We start from the raw sequence: 21,894 nt of genomic DNA on the forward strand, positions 1-21,894 counted from the left end.
TAACGCATATGCCAGTATGTAAGGCTCAAAAGTAACATTTTCGTGGCGCGTTGCTCCTGAAGTAAAGTTTGCTGTTTTTTACTAAATCAACTGCATCAATGAAACAAGCTTTTAATATTTATTATACAGGTAAACGTTACATAGACGTGGTGAGCAAAAAACAATGGATGACAAAATTTTACGCAACCAGCCGGCCTCCAAACGTGCAACTTTTTGAAATGACAAAAACGCCGTTTTCCAGCTTTAGTGAGGCGTTTTTTTTTTCGAGAATACTACGCCGCATCTTACAAACCTAAGGGTCATTTATTTGCGTCGAGGCATTAGCCCACGACATATGAGAATTTAATTGAAAAAAAAATGGTCATAACACCACGATTACTGTTCCTGTCTGAAGACATCCATATTTGTTTTCATTTCGTCTCTTCAAACAGGCTGGTTTAGGCAATGCGGTGAATAAAAATATCATCGCATATATTGAAGATTTTCGGCATATACGTTACACCTAAAACCACCTACATTGTCACAACTGTCGTCCGTTATTTGTAGCTGAAACAACATCACAAAAGGAATTCTATTGCAAATTGCTCGCCAATTGAATAGACGTACGAGATGACACACGTGTACTATAGTAGAATGCAATTTAAAAAAGAGCAGTTACAAACTATAGGCAAATAATGCTATGATATGGAGCATATGTATTACTCCGATTACCAGTAAAAAAGTCGATTTTTAACATATTAATATATTCGACAAACTATTGCATGTTCACATAGGAACACAATTAATGAAGTCATCCCCGCATCTAATGTCTATGGGCATTAGATGTGTGGATGACTTAGTTTTATTCCAATTCGTACGTCACTCAAAATAATTGAACGAGGAAAAATTCAGTGTCTACGCAATTTTCAGCGAATATACCACAAAATACACTAAGGTGCTTCATATATAGTCTCATCACCTAGCAAGTGAAGTGGGATAACAAAAGTAATCAGACACTCACCCTGATCGGCATTTCGCTTTTGCGCTACCTTTGTACGTTTTTAGGGAGGCTTTTCCACTGGTTATCCTCTTCTTTATTCCCCTTCCAACCACAGGAAACAGATCTCCTGGGGGTGCCGAACTGTTTGTTTTCGCACCAGTCATACAACTCAATCGATCCATTTCTACGTAGAAAACAATCTCGATGCGCTCCTAAAAAAAAAAAATGAAAACATTATGTGCAGGCGAAATCATTCACCCATGATAAAATAATAAGGTTTGAACAATAAAATCAAATAATCACACTCGAAGCAACAAGAAAGTGAGCAATGAAAAGCGGTTGCTTACTGAACAGAGCCAATAGCAAGAGGTCCTGCGTCTATAAAAATAAGCAATAAAATTAAGGCACGTTTAAAGGTGCATGCAGCATTTGCAGGGATGCAGTGTTACCTTTTTTTTTTTTACTGCAGTGGTTGTTATAAATAATACAGCAATTGCTAGGCATCTCAGATACCCCCATTGAAAACCCCATCCAAGGCACTGAGCAGACGTGGAGTGTTATTTGCAGCTGTTGACGGAAAGACAGGCTATCCTATGAGTGCATGCGCATTTCTTCCCTTTTGTACCTTGACTTAAAGCGACTGAACAGTGGGCGTTATAAGAGGTGCAGCGTCCCTAGGAATCGGGAACAAAATTAATTTTTGCTTGCAATAAATAAAAATTAATTTTAAAAAACAATTAATTTTGTTCCCTATTCCTAGGGACGCTGCACCTCTTACAACACCCACTGTTCAGTCGCTTTCAGTCAAGGTACAAAAGGGAAGAAATGCGCGCGCACTCGTAGGATAGCCTGTCTTTCCGTTAACAGCTGTAAATAACATGCCACTGCTGCTCGGTACCTCGGATGAGGTTTTAAATGGGGGTACCTTTGCCGGAGTTCCCGGGTTCGATGCCGACCACGGCGGCTGCGTTTCGATGGAGGCGAAACGAAGTGCGTCCGTGTGCTGTGCGATGTCAGCGCACGTTAAAGATCCCCAGGTGGTCGAAATTACTCCGTAGCCCTCCACTACGGCTCCTCTTTCTCTATTTCCACTTTAACTCCCACCTTCCTCCCTTCCCTCACGGCGCGGTCAGGTGTCCACAGAAAACGAGTGAGACAGTTACCGCGCCTTTCCGTTCCTGTGAACCAATTATTATTATTATTATTATTATTATTATTATTATTATTATTATTATTATTATTATTATTATTATTATTATTATTATTATTACAATAAACAGAGGTACAAAAAGGAGCAGATATGCCTGCAATAATAGCATGATGGCCTGCCTTTCCATCAACAGCTGTAAACAACCTGTCACTGCCAGTCGGTTCGCTGGATGGGGTTGTCAATGCCAGATCTTAAAACTAAGGGCAATATGAGTAATATTTATTGCGGTCACGGCCGTAAAGAATTATAGCACAACACTCCATTACTGTAACTATTGAACCGTCCATTTATACATATTGCGCATTAAAGAACCACGCACATCTTATTAAGTTGCTCTTTTCTACTCCCAAATGATTTCCTATAGAATTAGAATACCTGGATTGCTGCTTCGGTTTCAACACTTTTGTACGATGGCTATGACGTACACTTGATGCATACGGTACGTAAGGCACAAAGCTATAATCGCCGAACAGGTGGACCTGACGTCCTGTTGCATTTAGCCGGAAAGTGCGTGCCCTGATCGAGCGCTTCGCGAGCGATATATCTCGGACGATGTGGTCGACTCATACCGGCCGTCAATTTTTTGTACAATGTGTCCCGCGTCTGGGCTTCAGCACAATGATGCCGACTGCTTGTCCCGTTCGCCTGTCGAGGCTGAGCGTGATGACGAAGAACCAGATTTCCCCCTTATCGCAGCTGTCGACGCGCTCACTGTTTCGCAGCAGCAACGTGACAACCCGGCTGTCCCACCACTCATCAATTTTCTGGAAGCGCATACTACAGAAATTCCCCGTCGTTTCGCCAGAGCACAGTAAACGTTTTGCATGCGAAACAATGCAAGGGAAGAGATTAACTCCTAGTCGTACCAAAGTCTCTTCGCGAATACATCTTGTAGGCATGGGATAATGAGCCCAACGCAGGTCATCTGGGATATGATCGAAAGCTGGCCCGAATTAAGAATTGTTATTATTGGGCAAACTTTGCGGCCGCAGTACTAAATTACTTGCTAACATGCCATGATTGCCAGCGACGGAAAACTCCGCCTGTGAAACCGGCCGGTTTACTACATCCTGTTCAAGTGCCAAGGTAACCATTTGAAAAAGTTAGCATGCATCTGTTGGGTCCTTTTCCGAATTCTTCTTCGGGCAACATGTGGATACTTTTCGCGTACAGATTATCTCCCACGTTACACTGAAACAGAGGCCCTCCAAGGCGGCAAGGCAATCGAAGCAGGGAAATTTTTCATCGAACGCATTGTCCTGAGGCACGCCGCCGCGACAGTTATGATAACGGACCGAGGCACTGCTTTCACTGCCAAGTTACCGGAATCTGTCATGCAGGTTAAGGGTACTACCCATCGCAGGTCAGGATGTACGGCGTTCGATCCCTAGTGCTTCCGGGTACCCACCGGTTTCCAATGGGCACAAGACTTCCCCCGGCCTGGGGCTCGGCTCTTCTGGAGTGAAAAGCACGGAAAAAGGGGCCATGAGCCAAAATGTTGGTTCAAGAAGAAGAAAAAAGGGCCACATAATAGGCTTTTGCAGCACAAGGCGGACTTATTGTTGTCCGATGGCGGAACTGATCACTGCCACATCGGAGCAACTATTTGAGACCTATGACCCCTTTCCCAAACATTTCACCCCAAAGAGCCGAGCACCAGGCCGGGGGAAAGCTTGTACCCATTGAAAATCCGGTGGGTACGCGGCGGCACCTGGTACCTCCCGAACATAAGGCGTGTATATATATATATATATATATATATATATATATATATTGTATACAGATGACTCCCGGCGGCCGGCGCCTTAGGTGGATGGCCCTTTGGACCTAGCCTGCTCTCCCCATGTGTGTGTTGTGCGTGTCCAGCTGGTTCACCTGTATGTGCCCATATTCTGTTTGTATCACCTCTTGCCAACACTATAAGAAGACGAACAAGAACCATGCCCCCTCAGTCTTGAGAAAGGCAGGGCTAATGCCGAAACGTCGACTCCAAATAAACTTGGAAACAGTACGAAGCAATTTTTCACTTGTATGTAACCTGTAGCAACCAAGTACGTCCATTTACTTATGCTATATATATATATATATATATATATATATATATATATATATATATATATATATATATATATATATATATTGTCACGCCACTGACGACGAGGAAGGATTGTGCTGGCCTGGGAGATGAAGAGGAGAAAGCGTTGATGCCTGAGGGCTAGTAGGCTTCACCTGATCCCACTGCCATATCACTGTAAATAAACACCCCTTGCAATTTCATCGTAACAACTTGGTGGAGGTGCTGGGTGCGATCCCTAAGTACGGCGCAGCAAGACCAACTGGAGTTTCGACGTAGTCGCCGCCTTGCTGAACTGCAACCGCTTCCAGCCATCATGGATCACACCGAATCTAACCGTGCCAGCCGCGACGCTGCAAGCCAGGCTGGTGACAGGCGTGCCCCCTCCAGCTCTATTCCCTGCCAGCCTTGCCGGGAAACACGACCGTTTGCAGGAGAAGAAGGTGAGGACATTGAGAAGAGGCTACTTCATTATGAAAGAGTTAGTCGGTACAACCGGTGGGACCCTATCACCATGCTCACAAATGTCGTTTTCTTTCTAACTCACACGGCTATGACCTGGTTTGAGAATAATGAGGACAATTTGACAACTTGGGAACGGTTTGCCACCGAGATCAAACAGCGTTTTGGTGATTCTGTACCGAGCAAAAAGCGGGCTGAGCAGACCCTTGCTCAAAGAGCTCAATTGTCGGATGAAACTTGTACCACTATACAGAAGAGATCCTCAGATTGTGAAAATGTGTGAATTCCAACATGCCCGAAGACAGAGTCGGCCACATTTTGAAGGGCATCGCGGCTGACACGTACAATTTTTTAATCGCCAAAGACACCATTGAAACCGTCACCGATGTTAATAAACACATCCGCGCTTTTCAAGCTCTCAAAACGCGTCGTATTGCGACAAAATTTGGGCGGCTGGCCGACGTGCCTACCGTGGCCAGCCTTGATGACCATGCCCAACTAGATCTTCCGTCGACGATCCGGCAAATCGTGCGGGAAGAACTCCTGCGGCTCAACCCACTAAAACTGCACGAATTTGCTGAGGTCTCTGTCCAAAGGGTATCTAGACGGCCGGCTTCACCACCACAAGCAATTACAGTACAGCCTTTCCCACAAGCTCCTGAAGTTGCAGCTTCTATTGACTATCCTGAACGACGATGAAGATGAAATTAGGCCGTCGCCCTGTCTCTACCGATTGGCAATTTTTGTTCTTTTTGAGCTGTGTTGACTTCGCCGCCAATAATGTCAGCTGTTAACGCTGCCTAAAGATCCCAGGAGCTTCAGAAAGCCTCAAGACGACCCCTCCAGCGCACCCATCACAATGCCAACGTTCACTTCGTGAGGCGCGCAGGCCTCTCTCAACTTGGCCAATGGACATGAACAATAACTATGACATGGAAATATCGCATGCAGTTGTCACCACCTCTACTGCTTTGCCTAACCTTTCACCTCAAGGATGTCCCTTAAGCAACTCAGCACCTACTTCATCGCTACTAAAGTCGCCGCGTCCAGCTTCAGGGGATCAACCGACTTCAGCTTCCAACAGCTTGCCTACTCCTGTAACCATTCCTATGCGGTCTCTTTCCGATTCAACAGAACCAGCTGAAGAAGGTAAAACCCTCTTCAGACGATCATAATTCGTCAAGAACCCCATCGAAATACGGGCTCCCTGACGCCGCTGCTCCTTCCGAGTACATATTAAGCCTACATTTCAATATGACATAACGTCAATTTCTTCAAGATCAGTGCAAAAGCTTATTGACCGCGCACTGGGTACAACAGGCTACCGAGGTATTATTTACCACCGTCCCTCTAATTCAATCACAGTGCAAGTAGCCTCTCTTGGCGATGCTGAGAAAATCTGTCATACTGATAAAATATATATCAGTGACTCTCAATATGTACCTGTGCACGCATACCTAGCATCAGGACCCGGCTTGCAAAGATGTGTCATTTATAACCTCGACCCTAAAGCACCTCCAAATGAGGTTATGGGGGATCTTTTATCAGACACGCACTCTGTGCTAAATGCCCGCCAACTAGATAACCGAGGCGCATTTCTTCTACTTTTGATGGGTCCTTTAGAACTCCCTACCCATTTGTTCTACAACGGGCTGGTCGTTCATCCGAAGCCTTTCCGCCCTGCCCCAGTGTTTTGCTACCGATGCCTACGGCAAGGCCACATCAAAAAAGTGTGCCCTGCATCCGAGGACACTTTACCAAAACAATCAGCGGACGGCCTCCCCTCCTTCAAGTGTCCGTTTTGTAAAACAAACGATCACGACATTACGTATTCCAAGTGCCCTCGCAAGAAACGTCGTGTAGTACATAAGCCTACTTATGATGCAGTCAAGATTTCAAACCGTTTTGCTGCTCTATCAAACCACACAGAGGAGGATGGTACCGACTTGACGTCAACATATTTACCTCCGCCCTCTCAAATCCGCCCATCTTATGCATCTGTTTCGAAGCATAGTTTCCATACTCTTCGTCAAACAGAAGATGAATTTCCACCAATTGGTTCCCTTATGCCTAACGATATTTCTGTCATAGATGAAGAGATTGCCAAAGTTCACCAACAGCTTGATCACCTTTGCAAACGTCGGTTAATCTTACTGCAACGTTCGCATCAATCGCCTGTTGAGCCTACACGTCAAGTAAATCATTGCTCTAATGAGTACAGTCATTTTGAGTCAAAATATGCCCAGCCTCAATACTCTGCAGCTACAACTTCAATGACATCACTGATTACATTGCTGCAGCAACTGTCTGAAATGATAGCATCTGTTCTGCAAACTAATGGCCACTAACCATAAATCCCTTGTAATGCAATGGAACTGTAGGGGTCTCACTGACAAACTACCTGAATTGAAGCTCCGTATTCAAGAAGGAAAACTTAATGCCTGGGCTTTCCTTTTACAAGAGCATAACGCTATTCCACTTCTATCTGGTTATTGCATATATCACTGCCCCTCGATACCCGACCGCTGCAGTGGTCTTACTCCTGGTAAAGCGGCAATATATGTTCATTCATCGACTTATCATTCTCCAATAGACCTTTCCCGTTGGTGCAATACCCGTCAAGAAGTGATAGCCATTGTTACTAAGCCCCAACGTACTCCAGTTATATTAGTATCATTTTACGCACGACCGATATCTACTGTGCTCAACTTTGGATGGCTCACACATCTACGCACCTCATACCCAGGTATACCCATACTCGGAGGAGATTTCAATGGACCGCACACAGCCTGGGGATATATACAAGACTCTAAGCGTGGATGTCAAACTTACGACACATTTTTTGACCAGTCGTTTACACTTCTCAACAGTTTGTCAAAATGTACCCACCCGCGTGCACCGGTGTCGACTCCGGACCTTACGTGGTGGCTGGGCCCTGGGAATCCTCGCTGAAATTGCGAACCAGGCACCTGGGGCAGTGACCACTCCCCCATTCTAATCGATTTTACCTCAAGCACACTACGTAAAATTCGCCGCAAAATTCACTTTACTTCTTGGGATACTCTACGTACAGATGCTCGCCTCATCTCAATAACTCCTGATTCGGCACTTCCTACTTTCATGCAAGTTCTAAATCAGCACACCGTGTCTTCAACCATCAATGAAGACCAACCAAACCCTGACCTTCACCTCCTTAACCTCTGGGCACGGCGCAAGCAAATGGACGTATACGTCAGTCAGCATCCGTCCAATAATATTGCCATAGCAGAACTACCTAAACTAACTGCTAAAGCCCGTCGGTATTCTAAGCACCTTCTACACAAACGTTGGACAGACTGGTGTTCTCACATAAGTACTCCGATCGGAAACCGCCACCTATGGCGTGTGTTTCATTCAATGGAACGAAAACCCTCAGTTAAAGACTACGCCGAGAGTATTCGAACAGCCCTGCGTCTTTCACCGCAAGAATTTGCCAAGCAAGCAGCTCTTCAGTTCTTTCCCAATTATGACTGCCAACCTGCACCGGTTCCACTCAGTCTCGCCAACCATTTCCCAGAAGATAACATCAGGAACCCTTTAACCATGGCTGAGTTGATCGCTGCGATTGACGACATCCGCCCAAACACCACACCCGGTCATGATGGTGTGCCTTATACACTATTCCGCAATCTAGAAGGTGAATCATTGACCTCACGTCTGAGCATTTTCAATAAAATCTGGATTTCCAGTGAAATGCCACCAGATTGGAAATATTCTGTAGTAGTTCCCATACCAAATCCCGGAAAACCACCTACAACCCTTGGTGCTCTACGCCCGATTTCTCTCACCCCAACTATCTGTAAAGCTACTTGCCATTCGAATATCCTGGTGGCTTGACCATCATCCCAAATATTCGTCTTCACAGATTGGCTCTCGGCCTGATTACGGATCTGAAGATGGTCTTCAAATTTTGCCAATGAAGTAATATATTGTTCATCTCACAGTCGTCTCGTCCGCACAGTCGTGGCAACAGATATCACGAAAGCCTACGAAAACATCCTCCACACAATGATCCTCAATACTATGTCATCACTTGGAATGCCCTTACAGCTTTGTCGTGCAATTCACGCGTTCCTCTCCCATCGAACGTTTGCTTTCCGTGTAAATGGAAAACCAACAGGACATTTCATTTCTAATCGTGGAGTACCGCAGGGCTCAGTTTTAGCCCCAACTTTGTTTCATATTGCATTTATTCCTCTCATACATGAACTTGCCTCAATTCCTAATATTAAGTGCCCACGCAGATGACATTACTATGTGGTCTACAAACCGGCCGCAGAAGTTTCAAAGCTAATCCATTCGCGTTGACAATTGACAATACACCCCTTCTTGAAGTGGAACATACCAAGGTGTTGGGCCTCCATGTACAGGGTCGTCCACTTCTAGCTATAACACAGACACTGCTTTTAAATCAACATTACGTACTAAACAGCCACATATCGATGCAAATCGATGCACGCACACAGGGACCCGGATGTGCTGCTTCACATGGCCTGCCACTTAGCTTTATTGTGTGGCCGGTTCGAACGCAACAGCGTTTTGAAGGCGGTGAGCGTGTTATAGCTAGAAGTGGACGAGGCTGTACATTCTTCAGGAAAAGGCACAGTTTGGCTATCAGATGTACGCAGAAGTGCCATGAACACACTGGGACTAATTCGAAGAATAGCAAATTGTTCTGGTGGTGCCCGATCAGATACCGCTCGCCGACTTGTTCGTGCTGTCTTTCAACCGCGGCTTCTATACCAGGCACAGTTTCAGAAACTAACAAAACGGCAATGGTCCACACTCGAGGCACTCAATCACGAGGGCAAGCGAGTCATTACGGGACTGCCTCGATCAACTCCTATCCGTCTACTCCAGGAGTATGCCCACCTTAACACGTTGGCAGAATTAACTCCCCAAAGACAGACAAGCAGAGCAAGAAAAGCTTCCCTTCGTCTTGAATTAGAGAATCAGCCACCTCCATGGGTTTACTACCACCTTACTTCTAATAAGCCTCTACTCACCAACAAGTCGCAGCTTTCATCATCATTCCCAATAACGTCTTGCGCAACACATGATGACTGTATTATTTACACAGATGCAGCCGTAACCCTAACAGGTAGTTCAGCTGCTTTTATAAGTTCAACCGACCCTCACCTGAACACCAATCGAAGTTACCTTACCGACGCCAAATCAACTCTTGCCTTCGAACTGCAAGCTATCTTAAACGCCATAGAAGTGTTACCTGCCGACCCTACGTTTAAAAAAGTACACATAATGACTCACTCTAAAGAACCCCTAAAACATTTAAAGAAAGTCCATGGCACTCTTAGGGTCGCACAGACTATACATGCTGCTTGTCACCGTTATCCAGTGACTATAATAATTCACTGGGTTCAAGACAACAAAACTTTGAATACCATAACAGCAGACGTGCTTCCTCATGCAGCAGATGTGTCGCAACCTATTCATGATTCCTTGCCACCGGATCCACTCCTGACCCATTTGACATCATCAGCATCCCTCAGGCAGCGTATACGTGCTCTAATTCCCCCGTGTACGTACTCCCTTCCCCCCAATCTAACAAGGGTGGAGGAGGTATCTCTGAGACGGCGGAGAGTCGGAGTGGCCCTTACGCCCGCCGTTCGACACCAGTGGCAAAGTACTACTATTCCAGTTCCCGACAAATGCCCACAATGCGAAGAGCCCGCTTGCGACACCACTGTCCGGCATCTAATATGGACATGCCCAGGAACTTCGCATATACGAAAGATCATTTTACAAAAATCTGGACTTTCACCGAGTAATGACTCTCATTTCCACTTATGGATAACAAGCAACATTTATGCACGCAGTTTGTGTAACTTATTGCACATGGCTGCACTCCACATATTCCTGTGACTCTACCACCACCTTTTATGCCGTGTGGCAAACTCAGCGTCATAAATAAATAAATATTTACTATCCTCTTATGCATTTCGCCAACCGGAATGCGTCGATGCCTGACGCCCCAAGGTATGACGTCGCCTCAAATCTTCCATTCGATCTACCAGAATTCCTGAGCAGTATGAGCACTCAGCCAGACCTACGACGCGCCCACCTGTTCCTTGCTCTTATCTATAACAGCATTTTCTACCTTCCCCGCCGATATGCTACCGCTGCGGCGTCGAAGGTCACATCGCCAGATACTGCCGCAGTAGGTTCCCGCCACGCTATAACCACCCGGCGCCTCCAGCAGTACACAACAATCGACAATACAGCCCCGTTTTTCAGCAATCAAATACTCAGCGTGGGTATTACCGCAACATCCATAACCAGAATCTCCGCGACCATTCCCCTGCGTCTGATAGAAGTGTTACTCCTCCACCCGCCTTCCGCGCGCCTCGTTCTCCATCACCGCGGCGGCGCTCCATGTCGCCTCAGAAGGAAAGCTAATCAGCGCTACCAATGGGGGTGAGGCCGCTGGAAATGTACTGTGTGCCAACATCCCTCCAACTATAATGCTCAAAAACAAAATTCGTGTGTTCATTGATGGTGTGTGTACATTAGCTTTGGTGGAAACGGGTGCGACTGTGTCTGTGATGAGTAATAAGTTTTGGCGCTTGTTGGGACGCAAAGTGATGTTTGAATATCACCGTGCTTCAACGTTTTGTGGTGTGAGTAGAGAGGCGTTGCGGCCACTGGGTGTGTGTAGTGCGCAAGATTCTGTGGGTGGTGCAAATGTTCAAGCCGAATTCGTAGTCTTACCCCACTCTACACATGAAATCATTTTAGGAATGGAGTTCTTGAAGTTTTGTGGCGCTACCGTGGACTGCCGAAGTCAAGAGGTTCATTTTGACGGCTCGCATCTGCCGACTCTTTTTGAAAGTGGCCGCAGTGAAGAAACAGTTTTTAGTATTACCGAAGACACAGTAGCTCCACCTTTGTCGGCCATGTTCGTCCCCGTGTCCGCTCCACTTCTTGACCAGGTTTCATTTCAGGCCGTGGTGCACCCTGTTCACTCAACATGCCTGAAGAAAAAATGTTATTATCCCTCACTGCATGATCTCCGTGAATCACGGTAGGGCCTCGTTATGGACAATCAATCCATCGTCCGAGCCCGCAGTTTTACCAACGGGATTGAAGCTTGCCTCCTGTGGACCCGATGCGCCCCACATCGTTGCTTTGGTCACAGATGCTACGAGTGCCACCGTACCTCTGCCCGCTGATGAAACGTCGATCTTCCGCATGATCAGCGCCGATCTCAGCTCACCTCAACGCCGTGCTCTTGTGGATATTCTTCTATCCTTTTCGCCTACGTTTGACTTTTCTCAAACAGATGGACCGACCTCTCGCCCTGCACATCGGACCCATCATACTTTCGACACTGGTTGGCTCGTCCCATTCGCCAAAAGCCATATCGCGTGTCCCCATCTGAGCGCAAAGTCATTCATGAGCAAGTGGAGGACATGCTACGGAAGAAGGTGATACAGGAGACATCTAGCTCCTGGGCTGCCCCAGTTACTCTTGTACGCAAGAAAGACGGTTCGTGGCGATTCTGCGTCGATTATCGGCGTCTAAATTCTGTTGCGAAAAAGGACGTCTATCCTCTTCCTCGCAAAGACGATGCCCTCGACTGCCTCTCTGGTGCGTCCTATTTTTCTTGTCTTGATCTCAGACCTGGCTACTGGCAAATTCCAATGAACCCTGCGGATAAGAAAAAAAGCAGCCTTCGTAACGTCAGATGGCCTTTATGAGTTTAATGTTATGCCACTCGGGCTGTGTAATGCGCCAGCCACATTTGAACGCTTCATGGACACAGTTTTGCGCGGCTTAAAATGGGACATTTGTCTTTGCTATCTGGACGATGTCGTCATATTTGGGAAATCATTCCAAGAACACAATGACCGTCTAGTACGCGTCTTGAATTGTCTGCACAACGCCGCCCTAATTCTAAACTCGAAAAAGTGCCGCTTTGGAGAGCGCCAAGCGCTGGTGCTTGGACACCTTGTCAATGGTGATGGTGTAATGCCGGATCCCCAGAAAACTGCCGCTGTTGAGTCTTTTAAGCCCCCGCAGACAGTGAAGGATTTGCGCAGTTTTCTAGGGTTGTGTTCGTATTTTAGATGCTTTATACATCACTTTGCTGACGTTGCTTACCCATTGACGTGCCTTCTCAACAAAAACTCCGCTTTTGACTGGACACCAGACTGCGACGCGTCATTTCGTCAACTGAAGTTTCTTTTAATATCGAAATCCATTCTACGTCACTTCGATCCTGCTGCAGTGACAGAAGTTCCCACAGACGCTAGTGGAACCGATCTCGGTGCAGTCCTTGTCTGACGGCATGATGAACGAGAGCATGTTATCGCGTACGCAAGTCGTTCCCTGAGCAAGCCGGAGCGAAACTACACAGTCACCGAACAGGAATGCCTGGTTGTAGTTTTCGCTGTAAAGCGTTTCCGTTCATATTTGTACGGACGGTTGTTTACTGTCGTAACTGACCATCATTCACTCTGTTGGCTGCGGAACCTTCGAGACCCATGTGGTCGCCTTGCACGCTGGGCCCTCCGGTTACAGGAATATGACTTTGCCGTGGTGTACAAAAGCGGGAGGCGTCATGCAGACGCAGATTGTCTTTTTAGGATGCCAATGGCCACGACTGGACCTGACAGTGACGATTTCGACAGTTATATATCGACCCTCGAGCCAGCGTTCCCCGACACGAATGTTTTCAAAACGGAACAGCAAAATGATAGCAGTCTGCAGCCTCTCTTTGCCGCCGTCCAAGCCAGCGTACCTACAGCGTAACTATATATATATATATATATATATATATATATATATATATATATATATATATATATATATATATATATATATATATATATATATAGTTACGCTGCAGGTACGCTGGCTTAGACGGCGGCAAAGAGAGGCTATATATATATATATATATATGTATATGTATATATATATATATATATATATATATATATATATATATATATATATATATATATATATATATATATATATATATATATATATATATATATTGTTATGCCGCGTAGCGGCTTACTGAAAAGCAGCAGAAGCAGAAGATGATGCAGGGGAAGCGAGGCGCGCGCAGACTGTTCCGGGTTTCTGAGCCGTGTGCGTCCGTCCTTCATTCGACGTTCCTGTATTAAAACCATTTCATCTGTTACATTTGGTGCTAGGCGTTGGGTAAAAACGTTCTGGGTCCGCCAGTACCTCGTCGCAGCCGTCGTGTAGCAGGTTTGCCACCTTTATCTCCTCAACAGTACCTTTCAATGGCTACCACCCGCCCGACGCAGACTCATGAACAGTGACCTGAAGAGACGACGACCTTTCCCCACAGGCGAGAGCCGCGTACGTGGAAGAATGGCTCCGACATTACGAAAGATGCAGCAAGTACAACCGCTGGAACTCAATCGCACGTCTGTACAATGTTGTTTTCTTCCTCGCTGGCCCGGCTCTGACTTGGTTTGATACCCACGAAGAAATCCTGACGACCTGGATCGATTCGTTGAAGAAATTATGAAGCCTTTTGAATACCCTTGCGAAGAAGGAACGCGCTGGGCATCAGCTTTTCCAGAGAGCTCAGCTGTCCGGTGAGACATGCACAAGTTACATCGAGGAAATATTGAAACTTTGTCGCATTTTAAACTGGCAGATGTCAGAAGAAGACAAGGTAGGGCACCTTTTCAAGGGGATTGCTGAGGATGTGTACAACTTCCTTATTTCGCGGGACATCCTTGCCACAGTAGCAGATGTCATCAAGCAGTGCCGGGCATTTGAGGCGTTAAAGGCACGCCAGATAGCGCCCAAATTTGGCCGTCTTTCTAATGTGACAATTGCTGCCGGTATCGACATTCTGGAGGCTGACGACATCGCTTCTATGGTTTCTATGGTGAGGAGGATTATACGCGAGGAGCTGGATATTCAGGGGCAACGTATAAATGTCGATGTACCTTACCACCCGATATCGAGGTCCGTATCATCATGGGAACAGCGCACGCCATGGGCTGCACAAAATAACAGCGAACCCTCTTACAACAACGGAGTGGAGCGGACCCTGCAACCAACATCGCACCCTTAATTTCAGCAGCGTCCATCTCATCCGGATGAAGTGCCTCGTAGTGCTCCTCGTCGCACTTCTGTCGCCCCATCTCGACCTCCAAGGGATCCTGAACTGGACTACCAGAGCCGCCAGCCACCCGTACGTTACGGCTGTGGGGTCTGCGGACATATCTTCCGCTTTTGCCCGCGTCGTCAAATTACCCGAACCCCTGTCCAATGAGCACCGCGTTCACGAATGGTGCCCAGTGGGAGCAGCAGCCACCCGCTACCTTCTATCGGCCCCCTTCCCCTCAACATCATGCACGGAATGACTCCCCTGTGTCCGATCGCAGCATCACTTCCGCGCCGCAGCGACAACCTTGTTCGCCATCTCCACGTCGCCGCTTTGTCTCTCCACCGCTGGGCAACTAGATGATGCGACCGATGGAGGTAAGGTCGCCGGACGGTCAATTTCACGCGTACCTCTACCTATCGTCATGCTAAAGAACAAAGTGTCAGTGTGTGTCATCATCATCATCATCAGCCTGATTATACCCCCTGCATGGCGAAGGCCTCTCCCATATTTCTCCACTTAACCCGGTTCTGTGCTAGCTGCATCCACTTGACCCCTGCGAACTTCTTAATCTCATCCGCCCACCTAACTTTCTGCCTCCCCCTGCTACGCTTTCCTTCCCTTGGAAGGAAAGTTGGAAGGAAAGGAAGGAAAATCCAGTTTGTTACCCTCAGCGACCATCGGTTATCCTCTCTTCGCACTACATGTCCTGCCCATGTCCATTTCTTCTTCTTAATTTCCACTAGAATGTCGGTAACTTGAGTTATTTCTCTGACCCACTCTGCACGCTTTCTATCTCTTAATTTTGCCCCTACCATTTTTCGTTCCATAGCCCTCTGGGTTGTCCTCAACTTATGTAGAACTCTCTTGGTTAGCCTCCACGTTTCAGCTCCATAGGTGAGTACAGGCAAGATGCAACTGTTGTATACTTTCCTCTTGAGCGATACCGGTAAGCTGCTAGTCATAATCTGCGAGTGCTTGCCAAATGCGCTCCATCGCAATCTTATTCTTCTTGTTATTTCCTTTTCATGGTCCGGATCTGCGGTTACTACCTGTCCTAAGTAGACATATTCGCCTACTACTTCCAGTATTTCGTTACCTAATGTAAACTGCTGTTCCTTCCCGAGGCTGTTGAACATTACCTTAGTCTTCTGCATATTGATTTTCAAGCCTACCTATCTACTTTTTCTGTCTAGGTCATCAATCATTATTTGCAGTTCATCCCCCGAGTTGCTTAGCAAGGCAATGTCATCAGCAAATCGCAAATTACTGAGGTATTCTCCATCTACCCTTATCCCTAACTGCTCCCTTTCCAAGTCTCTGAATACTTCCTCTAAACAAGCTGTGAATAGTACTGGGGAGATTGTGTCTCCTTGCCTAACACCTTTCTTTATGAAAATTTTGTTATTTTCTTTATGCAGAACTATGGTTGCTGTGCAGCCACTATACCGGGTGTCCCAGCTAACTTGAACCAAGGGTTACAAAATAATATATTTGAGGTAGGTCAGTGAAACTAGTTGCATACGACTACCAGCCTGCTTGCGCGCTACAGGCAATTTTTTGTTTTGCATTTAGTTAATTGGCTAATTATGTTAATTTTTCTAATTTAATAAATATTCACCTTAGACCAGAAATGTGAATTGGAAAGTTGTAGAACACCTTCAGAAACCCGCATTCCATTAATTGCGATAAAGAAAGTCTCACGTGTATCTTTTTTTCCGGGCTCAAAAGAAAGCCCGCGAAATACAAATAATACCACGTGACTAGCGCATTTGAGCGCAGCGATCGTGGTGCTCTCAGTCGTGGTTTGAGCGAACGAAATCAGCTGCGGCCGTGACCCGATGGTCCCGTTGCAGCGGCAGGCGGAAATGTTGGCGATGGTTGGAGCGAGCTCGAGCTCGCCCGTCGTCACCGCGATCTTGGCCGGGCCTGTGCACCGCAGCAGCCTACATCACGACAGGCGGATGACGATAAAGAACCGGCAAATGAAGGCGCAGCGCTAATTTTAGTCGAGTCACATGTCATCTCGCCCCTTTACCCAAGCCTGTATGCGCAGATTCAGTGGCTGATACCTTATCGCTGATCCGTTTGCCGTAAAGTTCGCTGATGGGAGAGAAGGAGGATTTGTTAGAATCCCGGTGGTGTCGGCTCGCCGCTCTCGGTGCTACTTGCACCATCACGTGGGCCGGCTGTCGGACGCGGGCGAAGAAGCCATCGCAGGCATATCGGCCTGCCGCTTTAGCGGGCAAAGGAGACACGGCCGCAGCTAATTTCGTTCGCTCAAACCACGACTGAGAGCACCACAATCGCGGCGCACAAATGCAGTAGTCACGTGGTATTATTTGTATTTCGCGGGCTTTCTTTTGAGCCCAGAAAAAAGATACACGTGAGACTTTCTTTATCGCAATTAATGGAATGGGGGTTTCGGAAGGTGCTCTACAAGTTTCCAATTCACATGTTTGGTCTAAAGCCGATATTTAATAAATTTGAAAAATTAACATAATTAGCTAATTAAGTAATCGCAAAACAAAAAATCGCCTGTAGTGCGCAAGGAGGCTGGCAGTTGGATGCATTTGGCTTCACTGACCTACCTCAAATGTATTATTTTGTATCCCTTGGTTCAAGTTAGTTGGGACACCCGGTATATATTGCCGCGAAACCTTCAAAACAGTATTTGTTGTTTTTTAACAGCCGCCGGCATACAGGCTTATCACTCTGATTCTGGACCGCGTATCAGTTCCGTAATCTTTGTTAATGCTCGATGTCGCGAGTCACACCTTTATCAGTTTTGTTGTAACGCAAGTTGCACCGAGATCTGTCTCGAAGGTTCCGGCCACTCGGGTGTCTTTCCACAATGTTCCAGCCCATGCTGGTAGCTGTTTGCGACGTTATCTAGATTGCTCTGTGCAGCCTTTTAAATTGAGCGTTGCCGAGTGTGACGAGCATTCTTTGTTCGACGATCGACGAGCACGTTTGTTTCTATCGCCGCCGCCGAGTTGCTTAGTTCTTTTGCGGGCGCAAGTCAGCCCAAATAAAGAGTTTCTTTAGTGCAATCATCGACCCTTCATTTGTGTCGTCGACCTCGTCACCACTACGTGACAATATCTTTCAGCACTTTCACGTACGGCTCGTCTACCCCCTGATTTCGCAATGCCTGCATCACCGCCGAGGTTTCAACTTAGTCAAATGCTTTTTCGTAATCAATGAATGCTATGTATAAGGGCTGGGTATATTCCGAGCATTTTTCTATCACCTGATTGAAGGTATGGATATGATCGATAGTAGAGTACCATTTCCGAAACCCTGCTTGATCCTTTGCTTGATTGCAGTCTAAGGTTGTCCTGATTCTATTAGCGATTACCTTAGTAAATACCTTATACGTAACAGGCAGTAGGCTGATTGGTCTGTAATTTTTAAGGTCCTTAGAGTCTCCTTTCTTGTGAATGAGGATAATGTTTGCATTCTTCCATGGTTCCGGTAGCGTTGATGACACCAGGCACTGCGTATACAAGGTGGCCAGTGTTTCTAGCACGATATCACCCCCGTCCTTCAGCAAATTTGTAGTTATCTGATCCTCTCCAGCTAATTTCCCCCTTTTCATAGTTTCTAGTGCTTTCTTGACCTCTTCCTTCGTCACTGATGGAACGTCTGACTGTTTTTCCCTACCGCCAATCTCATCACGGTCCTGACTACATTGGCTACTGTAGAGATCTGTATAGAACTCCTCGGCTACTTTGACTATTTTGTCCATATTCGTGACGAAGTTGCCCGCCTTGCCCCTTGTCGCATACATCTGGTTTTTGCCTATGCCCCATTTCTTCTTTACCGCTTCAAGGCTTCCCCCGTTCTGTACAGCATGCTCAATTTTCTCCATGTTATACTTCCTTATATCGGCCACCTTGCGCTTATTGATTAGCTTTGATATCTCGGCCAATTCGATCTGGTCTGTTGGATTGGAAGCTTTCATACTCTGGCGTTTCTTGATCAAATCTTTCGTCTCCTTATACAGCTTACCGGTATCCTCTCTAACTATCCTACCGCCTACTTCTACCGCGCACTCAGCAATGATATCTCTGAAATTATGGTTCCTTGCCTCTAGGGTAATGTCACCATCCTCAGTTAGAGCTGAATATCTATTCTGTAGCTTGATCCTGAACTCTTCTGCCCTCCACCTCACCGCTAATTCGTAGATGGGTTTCTTTCTTACTAATCTGCTGCGTTCCTTCTTCAGATTTAGGCTAATTCGGGACCTCACCATCCTGTGGTCACTGCATCGCACTTTCCCGATTACCTCTACATCCTGCACAATGGTGGGGGTTGAACACAATATGAAGTCGATTTCATTTTTAGTCTCTCCGTTAGGACTTTTCCATGTCCATTTCCGGTTCTTCCGTTTGCTGAAGAAGGTATTCATAATTCGTAAGTTATTGCGCTCTGCAAACTGAACTAGTAACTCCCCCCTGCTATTCCTAGAACCAATGCCATAGTCACCTACTGCCTTGTCTCCTGTCTGTTTTTTCCCTACCTTGGCATTGAAGTCGCAGTACAGTATACTGCGTCTTTACTTTTCGGATTTGCCGATTCTACATCTTCATAGAAGCTTTCAACTGCCTGGTCATCATAACTACATGTAGGTGTATAGGCCTGTACAACCTTCAGTTTATACCCCTTATTAAGTCTAATTACGGTGCCTGCAACCCTCTCATTAATACTATAGAATTCATCTATATTACCCGCTATATACTTATTGACAAGGAAACCTACTCCTAGTTGTCGCCTCTCTGGTAAACCTCGATAACACAGTACATGCCCATCCTTCAGTACAGTATATGCCTCATTCGGCCTCCTTACCTCACTAAGCCCTATGACATCCCATTTCTTGCCCTCTAGTTCCTCTAACAGCACTGCTTAACTAGCTTAACTAGCTTCACTAGCTAGGGTTCTAGCATTAAACGTTGCCAGGGTCAGCTTACAATGGCGGCCTGTCCAGCGGAGCCAGGCTTTCTTAGCACCTCCTGCTGCGTCACAGGTCTGACCGCCGCAGTGGTCAGTTGTTCCGCAGCCGCTGGTGACTGAGGGCCGGGGTTTTATGGAGCTTATCATAGGAGGTTGCGGCCAATTACTGCACCAGGGTGGCCAACTCCTGTTCTGGTGAGGGAGTGCGTTGCCGGAGGTGTTCACCGGCATCAGGTCGCACCCCAAACCTGTGTATGCAATTCCATCGACACGCGGATTTTTTTTTTCATCCGGTGGAGAATTGCGCGGCACCGGGATTTGAACCCCGGTCCTCTGTGTGTGTACACAATGTTAAAACGAATGCTTCGGTTGACACTGGTGACGCTGTGTCAGTTGCGAGCCTTTCATTTAAGAGGCGCCTTCGACAGAAAGGTATGCTTGTGTGGGACAAAAACAGTGCGTTTTTTGGAGTTTGGGGTGAAACTTTAGTTCCGGTTGGCCTCTGTTCAGTTTCAGCTGTAATTTGTGACGAGTGCCATAGGAGAGAATTCGTTGAATTGAAACGCGCCACGGATGACGTGATTTTGGGTGTTGACTTTTTGCGCGAGTGTGGTGCGACTTTAGACTTTAGTGCCGGTGAAATTTGTTTGCAGCCGAACATTATCCCCGCATTAGTAGATAACATGTCTCAGAGTCATCAAGGTTCTCGCCTTGAAGGAAGATGTGCTGCTGTCTGTGATGACGGCGATTCTCCCCGTGAAGTCATCTGAATCCTTCATGGGTAAACATTCAAAAGTCGTCGAGCCAGATGTCTCGAATGGAGCGAAAAAAAATATTTTGGTGCCACGCTCCGGGGGGGGGGGGGGGGGGGGAGGAGTCGTGGAGGCGGAGGATGGTCGTGCATACCTCTAGCTGTGAACGTATCGGAAGAGCCTGTTCGTCTTCCGTCTGGTTTGACACTCGCGAGATTTGAGAATTACGTGACTTAGTGACTTATACTGTTGGAATTATTTCCGATTGCAGAGGAGCCGCGAAAGACAAGTCCGAATTTTGTGCTGAGTTTGAGGGCATGGTCAAAAAACCCCTCCTATCTAGTGAACGTCATATTCTGCAAGAAATTTTGACAACTCATGCCCAAGTGTTCGACTTTGCCTCGAACGGATCAGGTAGCCATTTCCTAGCTTCTCGGCTACAGCACAAAATTAACACAGGAAACGCACCACCTATTCGCCAAAAACCTTACAGAGTCTCCCCGGCAGAGCGCAAGATAATTCAAGAACAGGTGGACGAAATGCTGCAGGAAGGAATCATCCGAGAGGCTTCCAGTCCTTGGGCTGCACCTGGGATTCTAGTGCGAAAAAAAAAGAAAATTCCTAGCGATTGTGTGTAGACTACCGTCGTTTGAATGCGGTAACAAAGAAAGACGTATACCCGTTACCCCGCATTGATGATGCTGTCGATTGTCTGCATTCGGCGTGGTATTTCTCCTCTGTTGATTTACGATCTGGCTATTGGCAAATTCCTCTACATCCATCCGACCATGAGAAGACAGCTTTTGTAACACCAGATGGTTTATACGAATTTAATGTGATACCCATTGGATTATGCAACGCTCCCGCGACGTTCGAGCGATTTATGAACACTATTATTCGTGGCCTCAAATGGGAAATATGTATGTGTTACCTTGATGATGTTATCGTTTTTGGAAAGACCTTCCAAAAGCACAATGAGAGGCTCCATAATGCTCTTGAATGCATTGGCAAAGCGGGCCTCATTTTGAATTCGAAGAAGTGCCATTTTGGAGAGCGACGAACTTTAGTTCTTGGGTTCCTCGTCAACGAGGATGGTATCAGGCCGGATCCGCAAAAGACTGCTGCAGTACGCGACTTCGAAACTCCACGCGCCCTGAAAAGTCTCCGGAGCTTGCTTGGCCTCTCTTCTTATTTCCGTCGCTTAATTGCTTGTTTTGCGCAACTTGCCCATCCCCTTACTTCTCTACTGCACAAGGATTCGAAATTTGTGTGGACCCCAGAGTGCGAATCTTCTCTCAATTTGCT

Source organism: Amblyomma maculatum, chromosome 6 (assembly GCF_055883805.1).
Source record: "Amblyomma maculatum isolate TAMU_Amacu chromosome 6, ASM5588380v1, whole genome shotgun sequence".
Taxonomy (NCBI): Eukaryota; Metazoa; Arthropoda; class Arachnida; order Ixodida; family Ixodidae; genus Amblyomma; species Amblyomma maculatum.